The following is a 22,405-nucleotide window of genomic DNA, read 5'->3' as shown; positions in this document are numbered from 1 at the left end:
TCCACTGATTAGACAGATGTATGTTGCAATCCCAGCTTTCCCAGTGATCCGCTGTGTGACCATGAACATGGTCTATCATCTCATCTTCAAAGTGTACCACTTACTTCCCAGAACTGCTGAGGCTTTAATGAGATGGCACCTATAAAGTACATGTCCTGGCACACAGACGGGGCTCAGTTAATCATAGCCAATAATTCCAATATTAATAGTAATCCTCACAACAAAATTACACTGTTGTTAATGGGTAAGACTGGTATCTCTGTCCTTTTCTGAGGGAATAGGTGGTTTCCTTTTTTATTTTTATTTTTTGAGACGGAATCTCACTCTGTCACCCAGGCTGGAGTGCAGTGACATAATTTTGGCTCACTGCAACCTCAATCTCCCAGGTTGAAGTGACTCTCCTGTCTCAGCCTCCTGAGTAGCTGGAATTGCAGGTATGTGCCAGCACACCTCACTTTTATATTTTGAGTAAAGATGGGGTTTCCCCATGTTGGCCACTCTGGTCTCAAACTCCTGACCTCAGGAGATCCATCCGCCTCAGCCTCCCAGAGTGCTGGGATTACAAGTGTGAGCCATCATGCCCAGCCTAGGTTTCCTTTTTAATAACAAAATTCACAGACCTCCCAGAAAAGCAGTGCTCTGGAAACAGTTCCCCGTGTGGGAAGGGGTCACCAAGCACAATCGGCTCTTCTCTGTCACTTCCATCATTATTGTTTCACCCCTCTTTGCCTTATTCACCACCTCTGCCCAAAGGTGAACTGAAACTCCTTCTTCCTCTTGTTCTCCTAAGCACACCTGAGATGAGCAGGTCCTTTCTGAAGAACTTACTAATGCAGGATGCATTCTCATGAGAAACTAACATGGGAATTCCACCAGAGCTATGAGGCAATCGTGCTTCCCAAGAAGGGGTTTCTCTGACCTGTACATCAGCCAGACACAGGCCCAGATGGTGAGCACCTGCCAGCAGAAGCCTTCTGGGCTCTTTATTATCTTTTCTTGACCCTTCTCCGCTCAGAAGAAGTTGGGAACACAGCATCCAGACCTTCTGGAAGAAACAAGGAGGGGGTGGGGGAATGCGCCTCTTGGGACCAAACACCACCACCACCTTCCCATTTCTCTACCTGCCACTCAGCACAGAAAGCTGCATTCTAGACCCAGAAATAATCCCATGGCAACTTTCCCTTCTGCTGGCAAGGGTGGATGTCAATCATTTTCTTTCCTTCTCAGAGAGCTTGAGCTACTTGATGGTACAGAAACAAGGTCTTAGAGGAGGACCTAGCAGAGTTGGCACTCGCTGATGAATTGAAATGACTTATTCCTTAGGAAAGAAGCCATCGCCCGTTGTGAGGACCCCTGCTTAGCGCGCCACACATCTGGCTCTCTTCTCTGTCTCTCCAACTTTTTGTGTTGTTAAGCATGTGGCTGCTGAATCTGACTCCTGCTCCCCAGAGCTGTGTCCACTTTGAAGGTGCATCCACAGCCAAAGATGGTGTTCCCAGACTGACAGGCCCTATGGGACCACCAACACAGGGAAGTGAGGGGCGTCCCTTCCAGTAGGGACCCTGCTTTCTCTAGAATAACTGGTCTCAAGATGTGATTCACTGGAACAGTATCAGCATCACTGGGAACTCACTAAAAATGCAAATTTCCTGGCGTCACCCAAGCCTCTGGAATCAGAAATCAGGGTAGGGGGAGAATTGCTGGCAATCTGAGCTTTAACAGTTCCCCTCCCCAGGTGATTATGATGCATAACCAAGTTTGAAGACAACTGCATTGGGCAGATTTCAGCACCATCCTGTTCAGTATCACTGATGCTGGTTTCCACCGCTACTGTTTGGAGCCCTCTGCTAAAAATAGGCTGCGTCTGTTTGCCACCTTCTTCTGAGACCTATTTTAAACATATAACACTAACAGGAACTCTTTTAAAAACCTGTTTCTAAGACCTCAGAAAGCAGAGTTGGTTTCTCTTAAAGGCACTAGACCAATATCTCTACGTGTGTCATAGGCACTCCACGGCTTGGAGGAACCTTGGAGAGGAAACCATGAAAGTGGAGTGTGGATACTCACTCTTCAGGGGAAGAGTAGGTGTCTTGGCTCAGTTTCAATCCAGGAGGAAGCTAAAGCCCCCCAAATTACCCACCACGTTTCTGGCTTCTTGGTGCCTAGCTGCCTTTTCACAGGGACCCCAAGATATTCCAACCTCATAAGCTGGGGAATGGGAGGTATGCAATGACTGTGACCCAAGGATACACTCAGCCATGCTTCAAAACCATCCCATGCAAACCAAGTATGTTTGCAGACCACCTTTATTACACTGTGCTAAACTCCTGGAAACTCTACAGCTGCAGCAGCTGAGCCAGCAGCCCCTTTGTTGTTGTTTAATGTGATGAAATATAAGAAATCCAGTGCACTCCGCTGGTGAAAGCAAACCCTGCCCGAGTTGCAGCAGCTGTTAAGGCCCATTATATACTCCGTAGCAGGCTTCACAATTAGCGAGGCTTTCCTATTATTCTTTGTCATTCAACACCTCTTTTCACAATGGGATTTTTTTTTCTTGTCCTCTGAGTTGAAATGAAAAAAAATAGCTAAGGATGAGAAAGAACTCGAGCCCCTGGTGACAACACTCTGGAGGGCATGTAAATAGCACGCAGGCGTCCTGCCACATACCTGGGTAAAGAGGCTGCCTGGCTGGCCGTGGGGGTGGCATCGCACAGCTTGGACCAGTGTCTTCTGCATCTTGGCAGGGGCAGGTTACTGAGGCCTGGAGCAGGTAGTGACTCCCTGATCGGATTTCAAGGGCATTCTCACTGTATACTTTTTACAGATGTGACACAATATACACAAAGCCAATATTCCCTTCTGTTCCCCTGAAAAGTCCCATGCCTACCTCTATTCTCAGTTGTAATGAATGATTCCACGTTGTATGTGTTTTTAAGGTATTTACATACATAGTAACTCATGGACTCTATAGCAGCTTTGAATGGTTTCACATAAACAAGGTCATTATATATGAAATATTATACAATCTTATATTTCTACTCAATGTGGCTGAGGTGTGTGTGTGTGTGTATTCACTTATAAACTTCGGGGGTAAATTTTAGATTTACAGAACTGTTACAAAGATAGTACAGAGTTCCCATGAAACCTTTCATCCAATTTCCCCTAATGTTGACATCTTACATAAAAAAAAAAATCTTACATAACTTACAAAAAAAAAGTTATGACGTTGGTCATAACTGTTATATTAACACTGATATTTGACTATTAACAAGACTCCAGATTTTATGGATTCAGATTTCATCAGTTTTTCTGGTATCCTTTTTTTGAGATGGAGTCTTGCTCTTTTGCCCGGGATTGGAGTACAGTGGTGCAATCTGGGCTCACTGCAACCTCTGCCTTCCAGGTTCAAGTGATTCTCCTGCCTCAGCCTCTTGAATAGCTGGGACTACAGGTGCATGCCACCACACTCGGCTAATTTTTTATATTTTTAGTAGAGATGGGTTTTCACCCAGGGTGATCTCCAACTCCTGACCTAGTTATCCACCCGCCTCGGCCTCCCAAAGTGCAGGTATTACAGGCGTGAGCCACCGCATCCAACCTCAAATATCCTTTTTTAATCCAAAATCCAATCCAGGACCCCTCACTGCCATGTGTGAGTGCAGCTTTTCATCGTATATTCTGGTACTTCCCTGTAGGTTCACACTTTCTTGAATTGCACTTTAATCAGTTACTCTTTTTTCCTTGTATACAAAATAAATCTGATGAATCAAAATGACACAGTCACCAAGTTCCACATGTCACAGTCACTGTAAGAGCTAGTCCCCCTCCTCCTCCCCTCTGCCAACCTCTATCCTCAGCTCCTTAACTCAAATCTCAAGTAGCTACTTTTGCCTGTTCTGTCCTCAGGGCCTAGGACAGTATGCAGTATGTGGTAGGCTTTTAAATAAACATTTGCATAATGAATAAGTAAATGATATTACTTAGTCGCCTCCCTGGCCTTCATGTTTCTGATTTCTCTCTTATCCCATTTTCTGTCCTAATTGCAAACATAATGGTCATTCTAAAATGCAAACTCACATCTGACTGGGGAAATACCCATATTAAAACTTGCAATGGGCCTGGCATGGTGGCTCATGCCCATAATCCCAGCACTTTGGGAGGCTGACGCGGGTGGATCACCGGAGGTCAGGAGTTCAAGACCAGCCTGGCCAAAATGGTGAAATCCTGTCTCTATTAAACACACAAAAATTAGCTGGGTGTCTTAACCCATGTCTGTAGTCCCAGTTACTTGGGAGGCTGAGGCAGGAGAATTGCTTGAACCGAGAAGCTGGAGGTTGTAGTGAGCCAAGATCATGCCACTGCACTCCAGCCTGGATGATAGAGTGAGACTCCATCTCGAAACAAACCAACCAACCAAAAAACCCAGAAAAACTTGCAATGGCTCCCTACTGCCTCAGGGTAAAATCCCAGAACTTTCCTTTGATAGATCTTCACCTGCTTCTCCAATCCTAAGCCACACACAGCATAAGCCACAGCCCTCTGAGTTGTACCTTTCTTTAGCTGGAGAGTCATCCCCACCTAGTCTGCTGGGAATGCCCTCATCTTCCCAGACCTGGCGCCAGAGATGACTTACCCACTGAAGCTTCCCCTGACCCTTTCTCCTGCCCGCTCCATGCAGATTTAACCTCGTCCACCTGAGCTCTAACCCTCCACGCCTGCAAGTTCTGTTGAAGCAAGGGGAACAGCTTGCCCCTTTGTGGATGGTGGTAACTGTCCCTCACGCTGTTTCTTTCTTATTGTCTTCACATTTCTGGGGCTTGGAACATAAAAGACACTTGATTAACACTTTGAGTGAAGAACTACGTTATTTGCCTGTTTTTATTCGATTGTAAAATGCTTCATAAACTCACAAATCAACAAGAAAAATAAAGTCTGTCACACAAACCTCTTTTTTTGTTTTTCTTTGGAAAATGCAGCCATTTTACCTGGAGACACATTTTCAGAGCTTTTTTCATTTCTCTTTTTACAGTTCCCCTCTATGGTAAATGCACCTGATAGCAATAAAGTACACAGATCCTGAGAATGGCTCTGTATAGCAGGTGCACCTGGATGACTGTTCCAAGCTACAGAATCTGGGAGTGGCCAATCCAGAGACTAGTCCCTTGTCTATGAGGAACATCTGAGCTCCTGGCCTGGCCCATGGAACACGGACAGCGGATCCAGGCCCTGACTTATGGGTTGTATGAAAGTTCCCAGGTGAAGGATGTTGGGAAAGGGTACTAATAGAAGATGCTACATAAGCTGCATGCGTTTAACAAGTGGCTGTGGTTCTCCTGTCAGCCTACCGCCAATGGACCCTCTCCCCCGTGTGTGGAAGCACCCAGTCAAACCCCTCGTCTCACTGCTGGCTCTAGGTCTCTTCTTTGGCATCTTGAACCTTGTGCCACCCCCACTGGAATTGATAGGGTTTCAGCAGAACATCCCCACAGTGAACTTTCCAGGCAGTGGTAATGCCTAGGAGCAGAAAAAGGACTGAATACCCTCCCCATGCTTATAATTTGCAAGGGTCCCTTTAAATGGAGACCCTCCCAGCAAACACTGTGCTTGTGAGGCAAGGCAGCTTGTAGATAAATATTCTAGTACCCCTTCCCTGTCACATCCAACCAAATTGATGCGCCTAGTTTTCCTCTATGCAGAAAATCAGGAGACACATTTTCAAAGGATGAACACTATATATGTGCATTATTATCACAAGGATGCAAAACTAGGAAATAATTAGACCTTCCTTCCTAGTTACCAAAGGAAACAAATCACATGTGAACAGCATTCGTCTTTAGAGGGTGAAGGTAGGTGTGACTTTTATTCTTCACGCTTACAATATTTTCAGTTTTATAAAACGAACTTATATTACTTACACAGGAGGAAACAAACAACTTTTTAAAACATGTAAGAGGAATTACTGGAGTTTGATGCATATGCTAATTTAGAAGATGTTTTCTACTCTATGTTAAATAGGAAAAAAACAAAAATCACTGTTGCCTTTACTCATAGTTATTCAGAGGCATTCGTGTTTATCATTACAGTGGTTCTGTAAGGTGATCTGTAAGCATTAATTAATCCTCAGCTGTGTGTTGGTCCTTGACAAGACTTTGAACTTGAAGACACAGCCATTCAGCAGTCTAGGCAGGTGGAGTACCAGGCTTTTCTCTCACCCTGCTGCTGCTCAACCACATTCAACCTCTAGGTCATAAATTAGCAAGGGAACTAAGGAAAGCCCATGGCCAAGAGTCCCCATATCCTGGTGGAGAAACGAGAAGCCAAAGTCCTGGCAATCCACTCAGAAGGATGGTAGTGCCACAGCCAGCTTATCAGTCAGCGGTGCTCACGCCAGCTAGGGCTGGCTGTGTCCTTGACCAATGTCAAATGGAGTTGCCATCACCCATGGAAGGTGCTAGGGTTAAGGGCAAGATGGAGCATTTGGGAAGAAAAATAAAACGCGAGCAACACGAGATGAGGGAATAACTGAATCTACCCCTCCAGATCCTTCATGTTTTAGTGGTCACTGTGCCAGTTCAGTTTTCCTTCTTTTGCAGCAGACACTTAAGATTAGGCTTAAGTCTAATTTAAACTGAGTTCTTTAGAAGTCAGTCTTCATTGCGGTTTTTTTTGTTTGTTTTTCTGCTTTATTTTCTGATAGTTTGCCCTTTTCGTTTGGCTATCTTCTCTGGGCTGCAGGCTTTCTTTCTTTTTTTTTTTTTTTTTTGGAGAGTATTTGTTAATTTCTAAGTATCTGCAGGGGTTTTCTTTCTTTCCAATTGGTCATATATGAATGTGTCCATCAACAGATGAATGGATCAAAAAATGTGTGTGGCCAGGTGCAGGGGCTCACGCCTGTAATCCCAACACTTTGGGAGGCTGAGGCAGATGGATCATGAGGTCAAGAGGTTGAGACCATCCTGGCCAAAATGATAAAGCCCTGTCTTTACTAAAAATACAAAAATTAGCTATTCAGGAGGCCGAGGCAGGAGAATCACTTGAACCTGGGAGGGAGAAATTACAATGAGCTGAGATCATGCCATTGCATTCCAGCCTGGCAATAGAGTGAGACTCCATCTAAAAAAAAAATGTGCGTATAGGTATATGTGTACATATGTGTATATATTTGAGTCTAGTCTATGTGTGTAAATATAATGAAATCGTATTTACCCTTTAAAAGGAAGGAGATGTTGATACCTGCTACAACATAAATTAACTTTGAAGACATTATGCTAAATAAAATAAGCCAGTTACAGGACAGATATTGTCTGATTCCACTTACATGAGGCAGCTAGAGTTATAACATTAATAGAGACAGAAAGTGGAACAGAGGATTCCAGAAGCAGAGAATGGGGAGTTAGTACTTAATGGGTATAGAGTTTAAGGTAAGGAAGAATAAAATGTTCTGGAGATGGATAGAGATGATGGTTGTGCAACAATGTGAATGTACTTAATGCCACTGCTATGTACATTTTACCACAATTTAAAAAAATTAGTGGGCCAGGTGCATTGGCTCACGCCTATGTTCCCAGCACTTTGGGAGGCCAAGGCGGGCGAATCACAAGGTCAAGACACTGAGACCATCCTGGCAAACATAGAAACCCCATTGCTACTAAAAATATAAAAATTAGCTGGGCAGGTGGCCTGTAGTCCCAGCTAGTTGGGAGGCTGAGGCAGAATTGCTTGAACCCAGGAGGCGGGGGTTGCAGTGAGCCAAGATCATGCCAGTGCACTCCAGCCTGGTGACAGAGTGAGACTCCGTCTCAAAAAAAACAAAACAAAATGAAACAAACAACAAAAACTTTAGTATTCTCCTCTGGCCACATGGTTCCATATTTATCTACCTTTTCTACTATGAACTGATTCAACTCTTCAGACTCTCATTGTCCTTGCTTACATGTTGCTTTCCCGATCTGTCACATTCTGAACTATTTTAATCTGAGCCCAAGTAGCTTTATTCAGTCCTCCCTGAATGTGTTTGTTTATTTGTTTAACCTACTATGGTTTGGGTGCACACAGAATATCAAGGCTCCTTCGTGAACTGCAGGCACCAGGAGGCTCTGTGAAGAATATGACTCTTGTCAATGTCCTTGGTCTCCTGACTGGAACAAATCATGGATCCCCCAAAGTCAAATTCCTCCAGTATATACTTTTGAAACTCTCTAGCTCTCCTTCACAACATAACTTTTGAGATGTTATGTAACCCTCGTGGTCTAGGGGCAGTCTCTCTGATTAGACTATAAGCTTCTATGATCAGTGGCCATGTCTGATTGTATTCGCCGGTGTCCCACAGAGCCAAACCCAGTTCCTGGCACAAAGTGATTGCTCAAACATTTGTCATCCAGTGAATGAATGTATCTGACATCTTCCTGAAAGGACAAGACTGTTGGGTCCATGTGAGAACGCCGGGCATGCTGAGCTCGGGGCCGGGTATGAGATCCAGTGCACAGCTCCTCATGGATCCGTTATTGTTGCATGTCATGGATGTCACCAGAGGAGCTGTGCACTGGATCTCACAACCAGCCCCTCATGGGGCTCATGGCCTGGGGACGTGAGACATGGTATGAGAAGCTGCACATGAACCTTCGTGAGATGAAGAGAAAGATAACATGAGATGGTGCAGAGGGAAGTCTTCGGCGAATGCTAAGACTGTCAGATAAATCGTGGCCAGAGGGCTTCGTGGGCAGTCACCACTTGTGTGTGGCAGACAGGGAGAGAAGGGACAGGCTGTCAAAAGTCCTCTTCCCATGGTTGTGGTAAATTTCCTCAGAGGTCCCATAGGGCATGTAGGAGTTACCCTTTCATGCCTGTCCTTTACAAAGCACACCAGCCATCCCCGTATTGAAATATGTCACCAGCACGAAACTGTTCTCACTGAAGGAGTTCAGTCTATGCCTGTTTATAAGATATCCCAAACCTGCAATGATATTTGCTCAGACTCATGGTCAGTTTCCCTCTTATGACTTTCAACAAGATGTTTTTCTTATTTTATTTATTTATTTATTTGAGACAGAGTCTCACTCTGTTGCTACGCTGGAGTGCAGTGGCATAATCTCGGCTCACTGCAGTCTCTGCCTCCTGGGTTCAAGCAAGTCTCCTGCCTCAGCCTCCCAAGTACCTGGGATTATAGGCACCCACGACCACACCTGGCTAATTTGTGTATTTTTAGTAGAGATGGGGTTTCTCCATGTTGGCCAGGATGGTCTCGATCTCCTGACATCGTGATCCGCCCGCGTCAGCCTGCCAACATTCTGGGATTACAGCCATGAGCGGCCGCATGCGGCCAGATGTTTTCCTTCTTGAGCACCATTTCTCGTAACATATTATTGCCCCTCACCTTCTTTTCTTCCACTCAGAATATTTATTGATCATTTCTGACTTCCAGAGCACTCATGGTCCTCAAGGGATAGCAGTTCAATAACCTCTATGAGCCTTATTTTATATAACATGGGAGATGTGCTGAAAGATGCCACAGCAGATTGAAGGAGGAGGAGTCATCTTTGGGTCATTTAGTCATTACATTTTATTTGCTGGGCTCAACGCCTGCTAAGTGCCAATCAGTTCCATAATTTCACATTCCTTAATGTCCCAGTGAATAACTGGGTATTTGTAAGTGTCTCTTCTGAATTTTTGATTTCTTATTGCATGCTGTGTGTTTCACTCTCCTGGTCACAGAGTCCCTTGGAAACACTCTCCTTGGCTTTGCCTTTGGTTGTTCTGCTGCAAATCAAGATGGCTCCTGGAATCTCCGGTGAAAACCTTAGATGTCCTGTACCTCCCTTCTCTTCTATTCACAAATCAGGTTTATGGTGTCAGAGAGTAATCAATGAGGCTGCCCCAGCCCATGTGGGCTCCTCTCCTTCTGGACACATAAGAATGAGCTTCCTTGACTATTTGGACCTAGATGTGGTCATGGGACTTGTTTTAGCTGGTGGAGTATAAGTGAAAGTGATATGTGTCACTTCCGTTAATTCTGGGCAAAACCATTATGAACTCTTGGTGTACCTAGATACATTCTCTTTTCCTTCCTCATGGTGACTAGAATGCTCCAAATTGTAGTAACTCCATAGATCTGAGTCCCAAAGTAAGGACAGTGACAATGAGGACACAGTCCCCACCTGTCTGTGGGCGTGGAGCTTAATCAAGCTATTGTTTCTTAGATCAACTGAAATTTGGGGTTTCTTGTCACCAAAGCCTAACCTATCCTGATTAATACACACAGTGTTTGTCAGAACAGGATTTAGAGACAGATAAAAACACATCTGCATCCCAGTTCAGCGCTGACAGACAATGTAGACTTACAGAAAGCCCTGTAGCCTCTCTGAGCCTCACTCCTGTCTCCAGGAAAACAGAAAATAATGGAAAGGCTCATGGTGAGTGAATGACCTGTGACACAGGAAATGCTTAGGTACATAAACAGGCTCCATAGTTTACGATGATGACGATGACAATGACAGCTGCTGCCATTGATTGAGCGCTGACTCTGTGCCACATGTTCTTCTTAGCATTTTACAGGCATCTGTTCATTTAATCCTTACCATAATTCTATGAGGCAGGTATTGATAATAATCTCCATTTTACAGAGGAGGAAACTGAGTCCCACAAACCTTGCCAAAGTCCACCAGATAAAGATTATGGAGAAGTTCTTCCATAAAATACAAACTTTACAAACAGAAGGTTGGATGTGAGTAGGCACAGATGATAATGTAATTTTATTGTTTCGTTTGGGAAATGAAACATGAAGGTAAAGGGATCATTCAGTATCTAACAAGTACAGGAATGGCTGAATGAAGAATATTATGATAATGATGATAATTAAGTATTTGCATTTTAAAAATCACATGCATGTTAGTTAACCATGTTGACTCTGGACATAGACAGCCCTGGCTTGAATGTTGGATTTGGAAATTAACTAGCTCTGAGATCACAGACAAGATACCTAGTCTCCCTGTCTTCTTCCTCATCTGTAAAATGGAATAACAGTGCTATGTATTTCATAGAGTCATTTGGAGATTAAATTAATGTTTATAAAATATTTTTATCTGTTAAAAAAGATTTTGGATTTGAACCAAATTCCCCAGAGCCCATGACCTTGACCATACTTCATAGGGCCAATGGAAGAGCATGCCCTGAGTTGGGTAGGAGCACCCACCCCAGTAGGCCCACCAAGGCACTGAGCCTGGCACTGATGCAAGAGCCCCAAGTCTGAACTCCCTGTGACATGGGCACTCCATTAACACTGGCCAGGAACATTCATCTCAGGCCCATGTCAGTGGCAGAGCCAGGATGAGGGACTTCAAAGTCTCGATTTCCAGATTTATGTGTAACCAGTGGGTTGCCCATTTCCTCTGTACATCAGACTCTTGGCAGGAACATCTATAACTTCTCACATCCCCTGAGCTTTGTCATAATAATGGTGTAATTTGAAGGGTTCCATGTGCATTCTGCCACCTAAAAGGACAATAAATTAATCATGCCCTCTGACACTGTTGAAATTATCCATGCTTACTCTCTTGCTAACTTGCCAAACTTCACTTCTCTGGAGTTGTTCAATTCTTCCTTCCATCATTTCAGACCATGACGGTTCCCAGAGAAAGGTTTAACCAAATTTCTTTCTATGACTATATAGATTGTGCTTTATTTTTTATTTTAAAATCTTATTTTACTATGTTATTTTAGATTCACGGAGTACATGGCTGGTTTGTTACAAAACTGTATTGCATGATTCTGAGGTTTGGGAATCTAGTGATGCCGTGACACAGAGAGTGAACTTAGTACCCAAGACGAAGGTTTTCAGCCCTTGCCCTGCTCCATCCCTCCCCACTTTTGGAGCCTCCAGTGTCTATTTTTCCTATCTTTATGTCCATGTGTACTCAATGTTTATCTCCCTGAACCAAGTATTAAAGCCCTTATTTAAACCAGAGTGCAGAGAAAGTAATGTAACAAAATCAGCATTACGAGCCTGGCACTGGTCCAATTCGGTAGTAATCAACGTGAACTGAAGACTTTCTCGCTGGACATGCCTGTTGACTGCCCTTTCACTGAGAGTTTTAACACTTACTCTTATTATTCTTATAATTCAGGACAAATTTTTTAATGTGAAGACTGATGCCTGGAAATATAAATGGTGTCAAAAATAAATAAAATTTCAATCATTTCATTCGAAAGCCTGACATTGTGTTCTGCCTTGCATATGCCTTGGGTGGAAGGATGTGTAGACAGCTTTGAGGTTTCTCACTCTGAAAAGCCGCTAATATCTCCTCCAATTAGTTCATGCCCTGATTAAAATCTTTCCAAGGCCCCTCACCCCATTGATTTTAGAAAAATTCAGGTCCCCTCAGGAATGCGTGCAAAGCTTTTGACAGCCGAATCCCTGCCTGTGTCTCCAGCATAAACTTTTGCCCTGTCTGCATACAACCCCTCATCCTGTTTTGCAGCCATTTTCCCCAAAAGTGCCACACTTGGGGCCAGCATGATGTCAGCCCTGGGTTTCCCTTTGAGACCTAGAGCATCTTATCCAAAGCTCAACCTGGCCAATCAGATCATTTCTTTGGGAAGCCTGGGACTGAGACAGGGAGAGACTGAGGACCCTAAAAGTCTTATCAGCGTCAAAGTCGAGTTTGCCATTTTCAGGAGAAACTATGGGGCCACTAGCAGAGACCTTGGCAAAGAAAATAATCTACAGGGAAAACTGAAAGTGCTAAATGCTTGCATAAATGAATCCCTTGCAGGCTCAAACACGGCAACACCATCGTACAGCTGGTAAATAATCCTCTCTGACATTACTCAAACTTATTCCTCAGCCTTGGTCCCAAATTCTGCTCTGACACCGAAATATCCCAGTCCCTTTTCCCAGTGGTGTCTGGCAAATGGCTTGAATTCCCCAGGACCTTATCGCATGGGTCTCCTGTGGTTCATTACGTTGTTGCTACTGAAATCTCAATTTATACTCATCACTTGGCAGAGGGCTTCCCTGGCCACCTTGTTGAAAGAAAGTAGTACCTTTCCTTTCAACATCATCCTGTCTTGTTTTTCTTCACAGAACCCTCAGCACCTGACATATTTATATCTGTAGTCTCTATTTACTGTTTAAATATAAACTGTGCTAGCAGGGATTTTCATTTTGTTCACTGCTGTGAACAGTGCTTGGTCCATAGTAGAAACTCAAATATTTTTTAATAAATAAATAAACTATGCTAAGAGAAGCTGAAATGAGAAACCATATGGTCAGGAAAAAAAAAGAAAATGAATACATAAATCAATGAACAGCCATAGCTACCCTGGTTTCAAAATGGCTTGCCAACTTCTGGTAAGGACCAGCTCCACTTCTTGGGCCTGAGTTCCAAGGGATATTCTGGTATCCTCCAACAGAGTAATTCTGAGTGATTCTCCTAGTTAAATTATCCCAAGAAAACACACACACACACACACACACACACACACATTTTTAAGACTAGAGAATTTTGGTCCCGAAAATTAACAGGCTCATGGATGCAATGAGATCGACTTGGATGAATATCTTTCTTCCTCTGAAGCTCTGGCTACCTAAATATGTTTGTTTGTTTGTTTGTTTCCATAAGGGAAGCCCAAATAAGAGAAGATAGTAGCAGCTGTGAGTCAATAAGGTCTTTGGCACAGTTTTTCAGAAAATGCACCACACATGCAAGTCTTTGGTCGGGGGTATGTGTGGGTTTTAGGTTCCTCTCAAGTTTCAGTTACTAATATCCTTAAAATGACCCTGGGTAAACATAACTGCCCAATACCTGCCTTGTAGGTGATGACTCCTAATGAGATCCTGTTGTGTGGTGAATTCTAACCCATAGGGATACAGCGATGGGTAGAGGCTATGTATAGACAGGGGACTAAGAAGGAAAACTTTTGAGAGAAAAGCGACGAGGTCTGTTCTACGTCAGATGAGCACAGCACAGCCCAGTAAGTGGTTGGAAGCTTAGAAACATGGAACAGGAGGTAGAATTTTGGGTATCACCTAAGACCAGCAGAAAAGGAGACTGGTTTAGTCTTAACTGTTTCAGAAAAGCCAATCGATGCAAGTTACAGAATGGACAGATTTCAGCTCAAAAAGCCAAGCTTCCTGGGGTTGAAGAGCTTGGCTGACAGTGCTAAGCTCATCTGGTGATGGACAAGGCTGCCACCCGGCACCCAGGCTCACCCCCTCATCCAACAGAAGCATTACAGAGACCAGCAACACCAGACAGACTCTGAGATCCCTTCTGAGTCTGAGTCTGAAGCTTGAGGCCGTCCTGAACAAGTGGATCAGCGCTGTGTGAATCAGGTAAGGAATGAGGCACTGTCCAGGGATCTCTGCTTAAATCTGGCCCCGCCACTGTCTCCCCATCGGTGGGGCAAGGATTCGTCTTTATTCCCTGTGCTTCCATTTCTCTATGTCCTGAGCAATAGCCACCATTCCTGCCCCTGCGGTGTGATGGTTTAGAAAATGATTTCTGGGTCGGTTTTTATGCTGGCTCTAATGTGCCCTTGGTTTTAACCTTGGGCAAATCTTTTCATCCCTCTAAGCCTCACTTCCCCCTTCTGTTGATTGGGAATAATAGATCTGAACTCCTGAGGTCCTTGGGAGGACAGAAGGGAACTGGGTCCATAAAGCACATTGTACTGTGGCTGGCACGTAGCAGGCACTCAGTAAATGTTAATGACACTCATCAGTGTACATTTAAACACAACAACATGTAACAGTCATGGAGAGTAATTTTATCATTAAGAGTGTTTAAAAATGTTTTCAAGTGACCTCCTAGGTAATAACTGCATTCACTGAGGTCTCATGCATGCCAGGTACTGTGCTAATGCGTGCATTTTTCCTAGTGGTTGCTATGGCTTTTTTTTTAATTCCATAAATGCAGTTAGGGAGACCCAGAGAGGTAAAGTCATTTGTCCAATGGGTTACACAGCTAGTTCAGGGGCAGAAACAGGCATAGAACATTCTAAAACCATCCAGGTCAATCCAGAACTCCAGATCCTGGTCAGATAACAACTCCTGGATATCAAGTTTCTAACAGCTTAGACACGTACGTCCACAAGGAGCAGGGCTAACTGTTTTCAGGCTTCAGGAAGAGGATGACTAGACCTTTTCTGCAAAGTTCCTGGTGAGCAGACAAGCACACTCAGATCCTAAGCCCACATGGTACTGTGGGTGCTAACTGTCACAAGGCATGTCCCTTGGCCCATGCATGAGATATCCGTGGCACACAATGGAAATGAATCCAAGCCCAGTTCCAGCACCTTCTGACTTGAAGGCAGGTAAATGTGCCCAGGCTCATTTGTAAGCTGCCATAACCCCCCTCTTCTAGCCAGCCTCTTCCTTTCTCCCAAGTTCCCTGGTTATAAGCCTATCACAGAAGTAAATCAAAATGTTCTCAAGAGAAGAAGAAAAGATAAAAGCAAAAAATGCAACATACCCAAGAGAGGAATATTTTTTATAGTTTCACAACTTTCACAATTCTGTCTTTAAAAAAACCCATTATTTAATTTTAGTACCACAGAGTTGCTAGTGATGAATAATGGCTCCTCTTCTACCCTGTAGTATTTCTAAAATATTAATACTGGTTGGATACCTCTCCTAAGGGAAAGCAGGAGCTGAATCTTTTATAGGCTTCTGAGCCTGTTCCCATACAACAGACATATATTTATTCCGTTTCCATCAATCCTGTGCTCTGGTTCCTGAAATTATGTGTGCATCAAAGGAAAGAAGACACAGAGTGGGATGGAGAGGATGAACTATGTTGCCAAATAGTCCCTTTCTCATTATTTTCTTTGTCTAAGTCTTTACCCTTTTGAACTATTCATCAAGATGCACCTTCTCTCGACTTGAAATGAATAATAAATAGAAAAGCACTAACGAGGCATCCAACTTTACAGCCTTCCCAGCTGGTCCGTCCACTAACCAAAGTTCATTATGTCTTCAGCTGCATATGGTTGGTGTGGAACTTTGGATGCTTAGTCTCAACATATTTATTCTTGAGCTGTTCATGATTGTGTGTGTTTGTGTGTGTGCGTGTGTGTGTGTGTGTGATTTATTGTTACAACTGGAGTACAGAAGAATAAGAAATAATGAGGAGGCTATCTCAGAATATACTTAAAAAATTACTGTAAATTGTTGTACTTGGTGATGAGAATTTTTCTTTTTTTTTTAAATCAGGTCTGCTTTTTTCCTCTTCACAAAAGTTACACATGCTTACTAGGAAAATCCTGGCAAAGAAAGTAAAGTAAACGGTAGAAAGCCAAGAAGCTCAATGTCCCACTGGATAATTACAACCATTCTAATAGTTTGATAACTGCTTGCTAGTCTTTTAAATACATACTACTGCATAAATATAATTTAAATGATTTTTATCAAGTTTTAAATAATTGTAGACTCACATGCATTTGCAAAAAACATCCTTTTACTCAGTTTCCCCAATGTTAAACTGTAGTACAATGTCACAATTAAAATACTGACATTTATTCAATCCACAGATCTTATTCATATTTGTAGTTTTACTAGTACTCTTCTGTGTATGTATGTGTGTGTATGTGTATGTATAATTGTGTGTGTTATGTGTATGAGTGTATGTGTACGAGTATGTGTATGTGAATGTGTGTATGTCTATGTGTGTGTGAATGTGTGTGTGTGAATATGTGTTTGTGTGTGTGTATGTGTGTGCATGTATGTATGAGTGCATATGAATATATGTGTATGTGGGTATATGAGTGTATATATGTGTATGTGCATGAGTGTGTGTGAATATATCCGTGTGTCGGTGTATGTGTGTGCGAGTGTATGTGTGTGCGAGTGTATGTGTCTGCATTTAGTTTTTTGCAGTTTCATCTATATATTGGCTTGTGTATCCATTACCACCATTAAGCTACAAGGCCGTTCCATCCCCACTGGGATCCTTCATGTTGTTATTTCACAACCACATCTTCCTCTCTCGCAGAGACCACCTCTTCCCTCACAGATACACATTCTGGCACCACTGCTCTTTTCTCCATTTCCATATTTTGTCATTTAGTTGGGGGGTGGTGAGGTAGGGACAGGGAGGGGAGATGAAGGGGTGTTTAACGGATACAAAAAATTAGAAAGAATGAATAAGACCTAGTATTTGATAGCATAACAGGGTGAATAGGGTGACTGTAGTCAATAATGATTCACTTGTACATTTAAAAATAACTAAAATAGAATAATTGCATTATTTGCAGCACAAAGGATAAATACTTGAGGGGATGGATACCCTCTTTTCCATGATGTGATTATTACACAATGCATGTCTGTATCCAATGTGTATCCAATAGGTATATGTATACCTATTATGTACTCACAAACATTAAAAATAAACAAAAATTTTTAAAGAAAATATCATATAAATGGAATCATATAGTATGCAACCTTTGGGATGAGCATTTTCATTCATAATAATTCCCCAGAGATTCTTCCAAGTTGCTGTGTGTATTGATAATTCATTCATTTTATTGCTGAGCCATATTTCATGATATGAATAAACCAGTTTGTTTAACCATTCATATGTTGAAGGACATCTGGGTTGTTTTCAGTTTCTGGCAAATACGAGTCAAGCTGCTATGAACATTTGTGTACAGGTTTTGTGTGAACATAAGTTTTTATTTCTGGGATAAATGCCTAGGAGTGCAGTTGCTGGGTTCCATGGTAATTGCATGTCTAGTTTTATAAGAAACTGGCAAACTCATTTCCTGACTGGCTGTGCCACTTTACATTTCTACCAGTAATGTCTGAGTGATCCAGTTTCTCTACATCTTTGCCAGCATTTGATGTTGCTGTTTTTTTTTTAAAATAAATTAACTATTCCAATAGGTGTGCACCCATAGTCTGTTGTGGTTTAATTTGCATTTCCCTCATGGCTAATGAGTTTGAACATCTGTTCATGTGCTTATTTAATATCTTCATATCCCCTTTGCTGAAATCTCTGTTTATGACTTTTGTCAGTTTCCTAATTTGGTTGATTAGGGTTTCTGCTATTGAGTTTAGACAGCTCTTTCTATATTCTAGATACTAATCCTTTTTCAGATATGTGGCTTGTAAGTCTTTTCTTTCCTAGTCTGTAGCTTGTCTTTTTATTCTCTTAACAGGATTTTTTCACATAGCAAAAGTTCCAAATTTTGATAAGGCCTAATTTATCCAAATTTCCTTTTAGGGTTCACACCTGTTTGTGTCAAGTTTAAGAACTCTGCCTAGCCTTGGATCCCTAAGATTTTCTCCTAGTTTTTTCTTAAAGTTCCATCGTTTTTTATTTACATTTATGTCTGTGATTCACCTTGAGTTAACGTTTTTTGGTTTTTTGTTTTTGTTTTTTGAGTTGGAGTCTCACTCTGTTGCCCAGGCTGGAGTGCAGTGGTGTGATTTCAGTTCACTGCAGTCTCTGCCTCCCAGATTCAAACGAGTCTCTTGCCTCAGCCTCCTGAGTAGCTGGGACTATAGGTGCCTGCTACCAAGCCTGGCTAATATTTATACTTTTAGTAGAGACTGGGTTTCACCATGTTGGCCAGGCTGATCTTGAACTCCTGACGTCAGGTGATCTGCCCCCCTCAGCCTTCCAAAGTGCTGGGATTAAGGCATGAGCCATTGTGCCCAGACCACTTTGAGTTAAATTTTATATGAAGAATGAGGTTTAGATTGAGGTTCATTTTTTGCCCATGGATGTCCAATTGCTCCAGCATCATTTGCTGAAGGATCTATCCTTCCTCCACTGACTTCCTTTCTCACCTTTATTAAGATGCAGTTGGGCACATTTGTGTGGTTCTATCTCTGGGTTGTCTATTCCATTCCATTGATCCCTGTGTCTCACCCCTCCTGCATAAAAAAAAAAATACAAAAAACCAGTAACATCTTGACGACTGTCGCTAGGGTAATTCTTTACATATTGATATGGTTTGGATCTGTGCACCGGCCCAAATCTCACGTTGAATTGTAATCCCCAATGTTGGAGGAGGGGCCTGGTGGGAAATGATGGGATGATGGGGGCGGTTTCTCATGAGTGGTTTAACACCAACCGCCTAGTGCTATCCTTGTGATACAGTTCTCAGGAGTTCTGGTTGTTTAAACGTATGTAGCACCTTGCCCCTCTCTCTGTTGGTGCTGCTCCTGTCATGTAAGACACCTGCTCCCACTTTGCCTTCTGCCATGCTTGGAAGCTAGCTCCCTGAGGCCACCCCAGAAGCAGAAATTGCTTGCTATGCTTCCTGTACTGCCTGTGGAACCATGAGTCAATTAAACCTCTTTACTTTACAAATTACCTCACCTCAGGCACTTCTTTATAGCACTGCAAGAACAGACTAATACACATATCATATCATGAGCATTTTATTCTATCGTTAGCAGCTCCTTTTAAGTATAGCTATGCAGTATTTAAGACAGACATATCATCATTTAACAACCACTTCAATCATAATGGACACCTAACTGTTTTAATTATAAATAATGTGACTGATGCAAATAAAGCTACAAAAAATATCTTCTTGTGAAAAAATAATTCACATTTTACATTATTCCTTAGGATAGACACCCAGGAGAGGGGTTACTCCAGTGAAGAGACATAATATTTTACAGTTATTTCTATTTGAATATTCTCAAACTTTTATTTGTACCTATATGAAAAATGTTACCGTTAGCTTTAAAATTTCATGACTAAAACACCATAAGCAATGGCAACAAAAGGCAAAGTACACAAATGAGATCTAGTTAAACTTAAGAGTTTCTGCACAGCAAAAGAAACAATCATTGGAGTGAACTGGCAACCAACAGAATGAGAAAAAAATTTTTAAATCTACCCATCTGACAAAGGGCTAATATACAGAATCTACAAGGAACTAAAGCAGATTTACAAGAAAAAAACGAACAAACCCATTCAAAAGTGGGTGAAGGATAAGAACAGACGCTTTTCAAAAGAAGACATTTATGATGCCAACAAACGAATGAAAAAATCCTCATCATCACTGGTCATTAGAGAAATGCAAATCAAAATCACATTGAGATACTGTCTCATGCCAGTTAGAATGGCAATCATTAAAAAATCTGGATAAATCTTCAATAAAATACTGGCAAACCGAATACAACAGCACATCAAAAAGTTTATTCATCACGATCAAGTAGGCTTCATCCAGGGGATGCAAGGCTGGTTCAACATACTCAACTCCATAAACGTAATCCACCACATAAATGGAACCAAAGACAAAAACCACATGATTATCTCAATTGATGCAGAGAAGGCCTTCAACAAAATTCAACAGCCCTTCATGCTAACAACTCTCAATAAACTAGGTATCAACAGAATATATCATAAAATGATAAAAGCTATATATGACATACCTACAGCTAATATCATACTGAATGGGCAAAAGCTGGAAGAATTCCGTTTGAAATCAGGCACTAGACAATGATGCCCTCTCTCACCACTCCTATTCAATATAGTATTGGAAGTTTCAGCCAGAGCAATCAGGCAAGAAAGAGTAATAAAGTGTATTCAATTAGGAAATGAGGAAGTCAAACTGTCTCTATTAGCAGATGACATGACTGTATATTTAGAAGACCCCATCATCTGAGCCCAAAATCTTCTCAAACTGATAAACAACTTCAGCAAAGTCTCAGGATACAAAATCAATGTGCAGAAATCACAAGTATTCCTATACACCAATAAACGACAAACAGAGAACCAAATCAAGAGCGAACTCCCATTCACAATTGCTACAAAGAGAACAAAATTGCTAGGAATACAACTAACAAAGGATGTAAAGGATCTCTTCAAGGAGAGCTACAAGCCATTGCTCAACGAAATAAGAAAAGACACAAACAGATGGAAAAACATTCCATGCTCATGTTTAGGAAGAATCAATATTGTGAAAATGGCCATACTGCCCAAAGTAATTTATGGATTCAACACTATCCCCATCAAGCTACCCATGACTTTCTTCACCAAACTGGAAAAAACCACTTTAAACTCCATATGGAGTCACAAGAGAGCCTGCACAGCCAAGACAATCCTAAGAAAAGAGAACTAAGCTGGAGGCATCACACTTCCGGACTTCAAACTATACTACAAGGCTACAGTAATTAAAACAGCATGGTATTGGTACCAAAACAGAAACATAGAAAAATGGAACAGAACAGAGGCCTCAGAAGTAATACTACACATCTAGAACTATCTGATCTTTGACAAACCTGACAAAAATAAGCAATGGGGAAAGGACTCCATGTTTAATAAATCGTGTTGGGAAAACTGGCTAGAATGTGCAGAAAGCAGAAACTGGACCCCTTCCTGTCACCTTACACTAAAATTAACTCAAGATGGATTAAAGATTTAAACATAAAACCTAACACCATAAAAACACTAGAAGAAAACACAGACAAAATCATCCAGGACATAGGCATAGGCAAGGACTTCATGACTAAAACACCAAAAGCAACAGCAACAAAAGCCAAGATAGACTAATGGGATCTAATTAAAATTCATAGCTTCTTTACAGCAAATAAAAAAAAATCATTAAAGTGAACCAGCAACAAACAGAATGGGAAAAAAATTTTGCAGTCCACCCATCTGACAAAGGGCTAATATACAGAATCTACAAAGAACTAAAACAGATATACAAGAAAAAAACAACCACATTCAAAAGTGGGCAAAGGATATGAACAGACACTTTTAAAAGAAGACATTTATGAGGCCAAGAAACATATGAAAAAATGCTCATCATTACTGGTCATTAGAGAATTGCAAATCAAAACCACATTGAGATACCATCTCACGCCAGTTAGAATGGTGATCATTTAAAAATCTGGAGACAACAGATGCTGGATAGGATGTGGAGACATAGGAACACTCTTACACGGTTGGGGGGAATGTAAATTAGTTCAACCATTGTGGAAGACAGCGTGGTAATTTCTCAAGGATGTAGAAATAGAAATTCCATTTGAACCAGCAATCCCATTACTGGGTATGTACCCAAAGAACTATAAATCATTCTACTGTAAAGACACATGCACATGTATGTTCACTGCAGCCATGTGTACAATAGCAAAGACCTGGAATCAACCCAAATGCCCATCAATGATAGATTGGACAAAGAAAATGTGGCACATATACACCATGGAATACTATGCAGCCATAAAAAACCAATGAGTTCGTGTCCTTTGTAGGGACTTGGATGAATCTGGAAACCATCATTCTCAGCAAACTGACACAGGAACAGAATATCAAACACCACATGTTTTCACTCATAGGTGGGTGTTGAACAATGAGAACACGTGGACTCAGGGAGAGGAGCATCACACACTGGGGGCAGTTGGGGAGGGGGGTTAGGGGAGGGACAGTAGGGGGTGGGAAGGGTGGGGGGG

At 42.0% G+C, this 22,405-nt stretch overlaps 1 protein-coding gene across 3 annotated transcripts in view; it reads right to left on the bottom strand.

Moving 5' to 3' along the window:
- The window catches only part of CDH13 (cadherin 13), a 1,241,014-nt gene that overhangs the window by 590,323 nt on the left and 628,286 nt on the right, over positions 1-22,405 (bottom strand). The gene's annotated exons all lie outside the window — the stretch shown is intronic.

The sequence above is a fragment of the Sapajus apella genome, unplaced genomic scaffold (genome assembly GCF_009761245.1).
Source record: "Sapajus apella isolate SASKATOON/1434 unplaced genomic scaffold, GSC_monkey_1.0 scaffold15, whole genome shotgun sequence".
NCBI lineage: Eukaryota > Metazoa > Chordata > Mammalia > Primates > Cebidae > Sapajus > Sapajus apella.
Note: the sequence above shows the minus strand (reverse complement) of the source record. Positions and strands in the feature narration are given on the sequence as shown.